This window comes from Papaver somniferum, chromosome 6 (assembly GCF_003573695.1).
Source record: "Papaver somniferum cultivar HN1 chromosome 6, ASM357369v1, whole genome shotgun sequence".
NCBI classification, from domain to species: Eukaryota; Viridiplantae; Streptophyta; class Magnoliopsida; order Ranunculales; family Papaveraceae; genus Papaver; species Papaver somniferum.
In genome coordinates this window covers 16,509,940-16,519,846 of record NC_039363.1, presented here as the reverse complement: position 1 = coordinate 16,519,846, position 9,907 = coordinate 16,509,940, and the positions used below count along the sequence as shown (strand labels likewise).

Genomic DNA, 9,907 nt, shown 5'->3' with positions numbered 1-9,907 from the left:
TTACGGAACAACCAACAAAGCTAATCAAAAATTAATCAACTTGGTTGTATCGTGCTCAACATAGACACATTATGGAGCCTCACAGTAATACATAAAATATGGATCAGGGATGATCAATACTACGGAATACTCAAGGATTCATTCTATCTTCATTCACTATTTCCATAACGATATTAATAGACATAATCCTTGAAAATAAAAGATTTTAACCTATCTTCCATCAAAGAATTGACAATATAGGCTTAACTTTGTATTTGTCAAAGGTCTATTCATTCTTTTACCAATACGTGAATGCCAACTCATGAACAACTTTACTTTTGACAATATATGGGACCTTCAAGTTCACGGACGCAAACATACATATCCCATAGCAAATTGCAATATAACAAATCATAAATATAAATACAGCAAAAACATCATCCTCCATATATTTTTAGAATTTAAACCAATAAACCTAAAAAAGAACAAGAAGATGAAAAATAATAGCTATGTGTGGTCACAATCATTGATATTCAAGCACTAGTTATTCTTCCAACTAAATCAAAAAGAAGACATACTAGGCAACAATATCTTTGAGAAATTCCTTATCATTCCCGAACTCCTTGTCGTCAACAACAATTGGAATATAAGGTTCATGGAGGAAGGAGTCAATACTAACGAAACGTCTTGGCTGATGATGTCGAACCAGGGCCTTCTGAATTTCCAAAGATCTTAAAACGCAAGCCTTTATTTCACTAATATCCTTTCTTACTTCCTTCAGCTCATCAAGAACATCGGAAAACTTCTGAGAGTTAGAAGGGACATCCCTTGGCTTTCTTGTATTCCTCCTCTTTCTTTTCAAGGAAGGAGTTACTGGAGATTTTTCTTTTTCCTTGATTGATGGCTTAACAATCATATTGACATCTTTTCCATCCAAAGACATGATGCTTGGAGGACAGTTATAAACAACTGGTTTTTGTGAGTGGAATTCACAATCTCATCAAGCAGTGTTAAGATATAAAGGATATCAGAGAGGAAAAGGGAATGTAGGGTTCGCAACCTTTAAATAGGTTCGTGGACGCCCAACTCTAAACCCTATAAAGAGTAGAATTGTTGATAATAACCCTTTACTTTATTTAATAGACAGGAAAAACAAATCAAAAAACTTTTCCTAAAGCCTGAGAAGTACACAATCTTATCTCTTTTAATCAGGGACATGAGAAAAGATTTGTCAAACAACACAATCAATTTTTGTTGTGGTGAACAACAATTTGTCCACCTTTTTCTTCTAGAGAGGAACCCTCAGACTTTTGTCTATCAAAGCAATTTGACCATACCTTCTTTTTTAATGGTCATATTTTGTCTTTGGAAACCAACTTCTTAGACGAAGATAAAATCCTACATACCTCTGCAGTCTTCTGAGCAAGTTTAAGCTTCCTTGGAAATCGATTTGTTCTTCGTTGAAGTTTTTTGGTGTGCCTCACATTATGTTTGTACTTGTAACATCTTGATAGTTCATGACCTTTCTGAGAACAAAACGAGCACGTCAAACTTGGATAGTATTCAGGCATCTGTGGTGTGAACGCAGCTAGACACATAGTAGATCCTGAAACATTACAACCAGAGTTTCCAAAGGATGGGTCAATTGATTCTTCCAGCTTGATTGGGTTCTCCTCTTCACCGAAACCATCAAGGTTGATATATGTATTGCTACAACTATCAAAATCAATCTTTTCACATAGAAGACCGACACTTGATTTCCTGTCTTCATCAGAATCATAGATCTCAGACATCTCATCAAGTGTTACAGCAAGACCTTTGTTCCCAGTGTATTTTCTACGATTTGGGCACTCGTTTGAAAAATGACCAGAACCTTTACACTTAAAGCACGGTGGCATATCCTCGTCATCATCCTCGTCAGCATCCCCGTTTTTAGGAGGATCGCGATTGTGAGGTTTATCTGTTGACCTATGTTTGTCTCTTGAAAACCGTTTACTTCTCTTCAATAGAAGATCCCTAAACTGTCTTGTGATCAAGGAGACTGATTTGTCAAGATCTTCATCTGAAAAATCATCCTCAGACCGATCATCCTCAGAGACATAAACACTTTTACCTTTATCAAGTACTTTAGTGTTCTTCTGTGCTTTAAAGGCAACATCCTTTCCGATTTTGGATGTTTGATCATGATCAAAGATCTTTAGCTTTCCAACCAATGTATTTCTGGAAAGATTATCAAGGTTATTTCCCTCAACGATGGAATGATTCTTAGACTCGTATCTAGATGGAAGCGATCTGAGAATTTTTATCACAACGTCCTTTTCAGGAATAGTCTTACCGAATGCAAAAGAAGCATTAACAATTTCAGACACTCTGTGATTAAACTCATCAAATGTATCTTCATCTACCATATGAAGGTTCTCCCAATCGGAATTAATATTTTGAAGTCTAGCTTCCTTTTCACTGGAGTTACCTTCAAATACGGTTTTTAAGATATCCCAAGCGTCTTTAGACCTTGTGCAATTTGACACATGATGCTGAAGATTTGGGTTAATGGCATGTATGATTGCATTCAAACCGTCGGAATTTTTCTTTGCATCAAGTATTTCGGCAGGACTGTACTCACCAATATTCTTGGGAACGTTTACATCTCCATCTTCGACAAAGGGAGCAACATAGCCATTAACAACATATACCCATGATTAAAAATCACGTGCTTGGAGAAAAGATCGCATAGCAATTTTCCACCATAAGTAATTAGAGCCATCGAAGACTGGTGGTACGTTAATAGAGATAGAACCTCTGCCCATAGAGTCAGATCGCTACAAACACAGACTTGTAAGGTCTTTAACGTGTTTTCCTACTTTTATACCAATTGAAAAAGCGGGGGTATAACAACACCACCCAATATTTCACTTAGCAATCTGTATGGACTAACTCGAATATACTTTTAGGAGAATCAACAAGACTCAATCAAATAAAAGTATATTAACGAGTTTATATCTCTCTCTTGATTTGATTTACTCAAGCAGGAACTGTGAGTTCTAATCAAATACAAGGAATAACTTGGATGGTACCAAAGACCAATATCCAAGGATCAATCAATGACAATCAACAACCAAAGGTTGGATTACTCTAATTGATGATCTAACACACAACCTGTATTATTTCAATTATAAAGATAAAAAAATATAATGTGGAAACTGAAATAACACAAACACCAGAAATTTTGTTAACCAGGAAACCGCAAATGCAGAAAAACCCCGGGACCTAGTCCAGATTGATCACACACTGTACTAAGCCGTTACAGACACTAGCCTACTTCAAGCTAACTTAGGACTAGACTGTAGTTTAACTCTAATCAATCTCTCACTGATCCAAGATACAGTTATGCTCTTAGGCCTCTGATCCCAACAGGATACCGCGCACTTGATTCCCTTAGCTGATTTCACCCACAACTAAGAGTTGCTACGATCCAAAATCGTAGGTTTTGACAATAAACAAATTTGTCTCACACAGACAAGTCTATCAAAGGATCAATCTGTCTCCCACAGATAAACCCTAAAGGTCTTGTTCCATCTTTTAATTATAATCAAGGTGAACAAGAACCAGTTGATAATCCGGTCTTATATTTCCGAAAAATAGCCTAGATTAATCAATCACCTCACAACAATCTTAATCATATGGTAGCGAAACAAGATGTTGCAGAATCACAAACGATGAGACGACGACGTTTGTGATTACTTTTTATATCTTGCCTATCGGAGATATCAATCTCAAGCCAATCAATCTGATTGTACTCGTACGATAGAAGATGCAAGATCAGATCGCACAACTACGATAAAAGTAGTATCGGTCTGGCTTCACAATCCCAATGAAGTCTTTAAGTCGTCAACCCGGTTTGAGAAAAGAAAACCATAGGTTAAAGGAGAATCGACTCTAGTATGCAAACTAGTATCATACTTAAGGTGTGGGGATTAGTTTTGCACAATACTAGATGTCTCCTTTATATAGTCTTTCAAATCAAGGTTTTTCCTTGGTCACCAAGCAAACAATATCCACCGTTAGATGAAAACCTGATTTAGATTCAAGTTAATATTTCTCAACCGTTAGATTGAAAACTTAGGTTGTTACACACACTTGATAATGCACACTTCTAGGTTTGTTAACCGTGCCCAAACGTATGCACTTGCTGGTTCAATAATAGTTAACGAAAAGGTTAGCTATATGAGAATTTCATATCAACCATATTCTTCTTCACCATAACTAGTTCAAATGACTTCAAATGAACTAGTTATAGAGTTGTTCAATTGCAAGGAAACCTTATGTACTACACAAGACACAATTGAAGCAAAGATAATTTGATTCACTTGAATTGGTTCATGAACTTTTATAGCCACGGTTTGCATACTGCATTCCTTAGTATTTTTAAGATTAAGTTCACAAATCATCTTCAGATATATAACCTTTCTCAAGTTCGCATACTAGGTTCGCGGACTAAGCAACCGGTAGAGTTTACAAACTCCAGCAGAAAATATCGGCAAAGACCTTCCGCTGGTTCGTGGACTGGGTTCGCGGACTAGTCTAGTTTGTCAACTCCAGCAGAATTTCTCGGGATGAGAAGTTCGGAAGTTCGCGGACTGAGTTCGTGGACTTGGTAACAAGTTATTCTTCCGGTTCTCTTGATCAACAAAGTTCGTAAACTTTGGTTCAAGGAATAGGACTTCTACATAAATGTGTTACCAAAACAATGTTTATTTCTACCATTGGTTATGTAATCTAACCTCTCATTTCAATCATTGAAACATTCTTAGAGGACGTTATATAGCTGTTATTCACAAACCATTTCTCGTCAAAGCAATTTTCAAAGTGATTGAAACATATCATGACTTTCGTCACTAGGTAAAGATAAACTTGATCGAAGCGAAACACTTACCAACACATATTTCGATATATAGATAGGCGAGGTATACGCGACTCAAAATACCAAATGTGTATAATCCAAGTCTATATATATAGCATACGACTTCTTGTCTCAAAGAGTAAGAGATAGATTAGATAGACTTTTGAGTCACATATAAGTTCAAGTCTTCACATACCTTTTTATCGAGAAGTTCCACCGGTTCCTTGAGTAGTTCTTCTTCTTGTATGATGAATCTCCATGAAGTCCTTGAGCTCAACTACACTTTCTATCCTAACTTAGCTAGAATAGACTATAAATCAAGACTTATAGTTTTGATCACTAACATTGACAAACATGTTTGAGATAGCAACGCAGGCGAGTTCGACCGAGCAATGCTCTAAGACTATGTTCCCCGGCCGAACCTTTAATATTGATATGGCATGACAGTTTGTATCCACTCGCAGAAGAGTAGCACGAATTTCCAAGTATTAAGGTTAAGGTCCTTGCATAAAAGTAATCAATCGGAAAGCATACTGCTCTCTGACAATAAACTTAAAGAACTCTGTATCAACACACATAATTCAAATCAATTTTGTGATAATTCACAAGATTCAAATATAAACCTGATTTGCAAAAATTAGGGTTTTGCGCCCTGCGGAGTATATTAGACCCCGTTGGTCGAAACTAAGCTTAGGCAAACTAGGAAATTAATCCATCATGTATTAGTAGGTGCAAAATCCTACCTAAAATCATAAAACAAGGAATAAAAGGATCTGCGGAATTGGAGAAGCAACAAAGGGAGGTGTGACCATGTCATAGGCCAGCCGGCGCCACTTGAAAGTGGCCACACCCCATGTTGCCCGACCGGCCCTGTTTCCCGTCGACCAATCAGGTCGCCTTAAACCCGCCACACGCACATGAGTTGTGGTTGGCCCCATACTTCACTAGTACAAATCCTCACGTAGGCCACACTTAATCACTGTATCCATAGGCTTTTGGCCATGAATTTTTTTCACTCCAAAAATGTGGCATTAGGTTGCATGACAAAAGGGTACCTTTATGGCTACATAAACTTTAAATGACTATTGCACATGATTTACCATGGCCATATCCATGTGACCGTGTCTATATGGTACCCTGATTTTTTTAAGTAGTTAAGCATTTTTTCTACAACCATGACCTTAAGTTCCTTATAGCCGCACAATTTATGTTTGATGTGGCTACTACTTACTTTAATGCTACATGGATTTATTTGAACCATGACCTTTGCTGACAATCAGACACGCAAAAATCATTTTATCATGGCTAATTCGTGACCTACAGTCACATTCAAATTGTAACACCATGGCAATAGACTTTCTTAAGATATGATATATGATTTCGATGTGACCATTGTTTATCCTAAAGCCACATGGATTTATTTAACCATGGCTACATCTATTATTTAGACATGCAAAAAGAGTTTCAGCATGGCTAATTCATGACTTATAGCTACACTAAATCTATAGAACCATGGTCATCCCTATCATTCAGACACGCAAAAAAAATAATTTAACATGGCTAATTCATAAGCTATAGTCACACGGAATCAAAAGCGACATGACCAAAAGCTTCATAAAGACGCATCAAATGTTTTACATGTAGCTGTAGGTTACATTTTGGACATATGAAAACTAGCAAACTGTGACTGTTATTGGTGTCTTTAGGCCGTATGACAAGACTTTAAGAACCCATTGGTCGCAAATTGGTATCAAGTGTAGCAAAGTAGAATCTATGGTAATCACTGATACCAATGAATCTGTTTACTCAAAAATTCTCAGATACTCTTTATTTATTAATGAAAAATTATTGTTATTACATTTCCAGAGAAAATGCATAGAGGTAGTTAATTAAGTAAAAACATGGAACATATATTCAACACCACTGTTGGATCTCCGAAGACGATTAACCACCAAACCATCCCCTTTCCAAGTCTTCCCCATCTGAGCACAATTTTCTCTGCGTCTCTGTGTAGCTTCTAAATAAGCACCTGCAAGAGAAAGAGGGAAAGGGAAGAAATTCAATCATCTGGATGGAATGTTGCAAAGAGAACCTTACGATCTTTTATAAGAATAATATGTCTTAAATTAGAGATTTTACCACGAGAACATTCATTAAGAAAAATAAGAGATTGTTACATGAAATTCTAATTTTGCAGTGACTAGAAAGGGGAGCCTGGAGATGTGAATACTGCAATTTGGATACAAAGGAAACATGCAACATAAATGGAAAAAAAAGGTACTTATCATATCTTTTTTAAGCAAAAAAAAAAAATGACACAAGTAGGAGACAAAAATTGAAACACCTTATCTTCAATCTCCATATTTTTTAGCTTTTTTCTTCTGAAACAAAACAAGTCAAAGTTAGTTACAAAAAGCAATACCTGGGAGAAGGAGACACACTAGGTGCAAGAGTCCATTCCCATTGGTCTATCATATGCATGAGCATCCTTTACCCATCTGACAGTCCCTGTATATACATTCACATATTTAAAGATCTTCCACAAGTGCATTACGTCTTCAAACTAAACAAGCGGTTGATAATAGATGAAACAAACCTGCAGATATTCCTGTGCCATCGAGACATTATCCTACACCACACGGGAAGTAACGCCAAACATAATTATAGCACAATCATCATAGGTACTACATAAAAACAAAGAGCTCAAGTTAAGTGTGGGATAACAAGATATCCGGCAGAAATTCAAGACAAGAATCAGACCCTAACTCTAACTGCAGTAATATTGTATATTGGCTTAAACATACAAAGCAGCGAATGTGTAAGCTGGATCATATGTGAACACATGAGAAATTTGGAAAACAATGGTAATAAACAACAAGGGATCAAATTAACCCACAATTAATGCCTGACGTTGTACTAGGCAAACTAAGAACTTGCCCAGAATGTTGAACTATTGGAGTGCAATCAGTATTTGCAAAAAATGTTGTATCTTAACACTTGCAAGCACATGTTGTATCAGTGTTTCATGCTCAAACTTGGACCAAAATAACATGTACACAGTAGCCTTCTACACCTTTGTTCATTCATCTTAAGCCCGCACACAAGAATGAACAACCGATACAAACGTAATTTCATAAGACGAACAAAACTATCTCAAAGTAGAACATGAATGGTCATTAAAATCAGAAAAGCTAAATCTTAAGCTTGCACACAAACATCAAAGGATGAAACTACAGTTTGAATACGACTAACTCAAAGTAGAGCATGAAAAGAGATAAGATGGAGGCGTATGTATGTCTATCTGATCACTCCTAGCTACTTGCAAGAGCAGAAAGGCCAACGGGATTTATGACACAAGTAGAACCCAAACTAACCCTAGATTGTTAAAGAGACTTTTGCTCCAACAAAAAGTGATTTTAGAGGTATGGACATTATCACATATTTCTTTTTTCATAATTCATATTGGTTTTCTCTTTAGGTGTTTTTGTCTCAATTTTGCTCTTAACATTATTCAAGTATGGCAATGTCAATACATAATTAAACATATCTTTGATTACAGCCACATTGATATGAGGAAACACTCGTGTTTAACATCTATTAATCATGGTAATATGCCAACAAAATGGAAATTAAGCCCCATTACCAAATTTCCTTTGTTAAATTGGTTGAAAAAAATTAAATAATACAGAATAATCATAATAATAACAACAACAAAAAACACTAAAAAGTGAAAACAGAGAAACGGGTAACAAACAAGAAAGAAAATACATACTTCAGTCCGTATACTAAAGAGGGTATAGTTCATGTTTATCTTTTTCCGGTGTAATATCATCGGCCCGCATTTTCTACTCTTCCCAGTTAACTGGAAACACAAAAGGGGAATGATGTGCTTCAGGTACACCTGCACAATATAGAAAAAAAGGTCTAGATTAAAAAACAAAACAAAAAATCTCTCATAGCAAATCAAATCGTACATGAAAAATCAAGTTTCATTGACAAATAAATCAAATATTGATACTTACTCATCATTTTCATCACTTCGATTAGGGATTGTGTATGATTGATTGGAGTTTCTGTGGTTTTGGATTCATGGTGGAAAAGATGGGGGTTCTTGGATTTGAAAAATGAAATGGTTTTGCATTTTAGGGTTTTCACGAGGTTCTGCATCTTCAATATTAACAAGAGGCGGGGGTGTTCTCATCTCTTTGTGAAAGACGGAGGCAGATCTACAGACGAAGGGAAGTGGAGGCGGAGAGAAAGAGAAAGGAATACATAGGGTTGTATAAGGTTTTGAAGTTTCGATGCAACTTAAAGCATCAACTTTTTGATGTTTGAGAAATAAAAATCTGCCACTTCAGGTCACGGTGATTTGACTTTTTCATCCATAATCTAAACCGTTCATCTCAGGTTATTCCGACGGCCAAGCAAGTACGAAGTAAATAGCTGCTAACTGAATTTTTTTTTTTTGAATGTAAATTATTATTTAATTGATAATAAGGAGAGATTCTTGCAAAGCCATTGTTGGGAGTCTAGTAACAAGCTGCGCTCCGACATCCTTTTGAATAGCAAGACTTATTCAATGAAATAAAAACTGGCAATTTTAACATTTGCATTATGACGAGCTAGGCGGTTCTTCAATCTTTTCAAGAAAATAATTGTATCTTTACTGAATAATTGTTACACTTTTTTTATTATTATTATTTTTTTAAGAAAGAGCTAATTTTCTCGGTTTCGTTGATATTAAAACATCACATATACATCATTAAAATACATAATAGAACACGTATGTGGAAATAAAAGACAAATAAAAGAAATATGGGAGTCTCTGATGCTAACTTGATATTATGTGTCCGTCTACTGTATATTTTTAGTTTGTATTAATTTTAATTTAACTTTTAGTAGTATTGTAAAATGATGATTTATGTATCTATTTCGCAATTTCAGTTGGTGGTTTACAAGAAAAAGTTGTACCAAAAATCTTTCCACAAAGAATATCACTTTAAACTAAAACTTCCAAATCCACTCCAA

General features: G+C 35.8%; 1 long non-coding RNA gene across 1 annotated transcript; it reads right to left on the bottom strand.

Annotated features, from left to right (window-relative positions):
- Window positions 1–6,680: 6,680 nt before the first annotated feature.
- LOC113285494 lies at window positions 6,681–9,126 on the bottom strand. Its single transcript, XR_003328684.1, has 5 exons — window positions 8,902–9,126; window positions 8,652–8,780; window positions 7,476–7,563; window positions 7,302–7,387; window positions 6,681–6,908 (listed from the first exon to the last, which is right to left on the bottom strand). It is a non-coding gene; the product is annotated as an uncharacterized LOC113285494 (long non-coding RNA).
- Window positions 9,127–9,907: the final 781 nt, after the last annotated feature.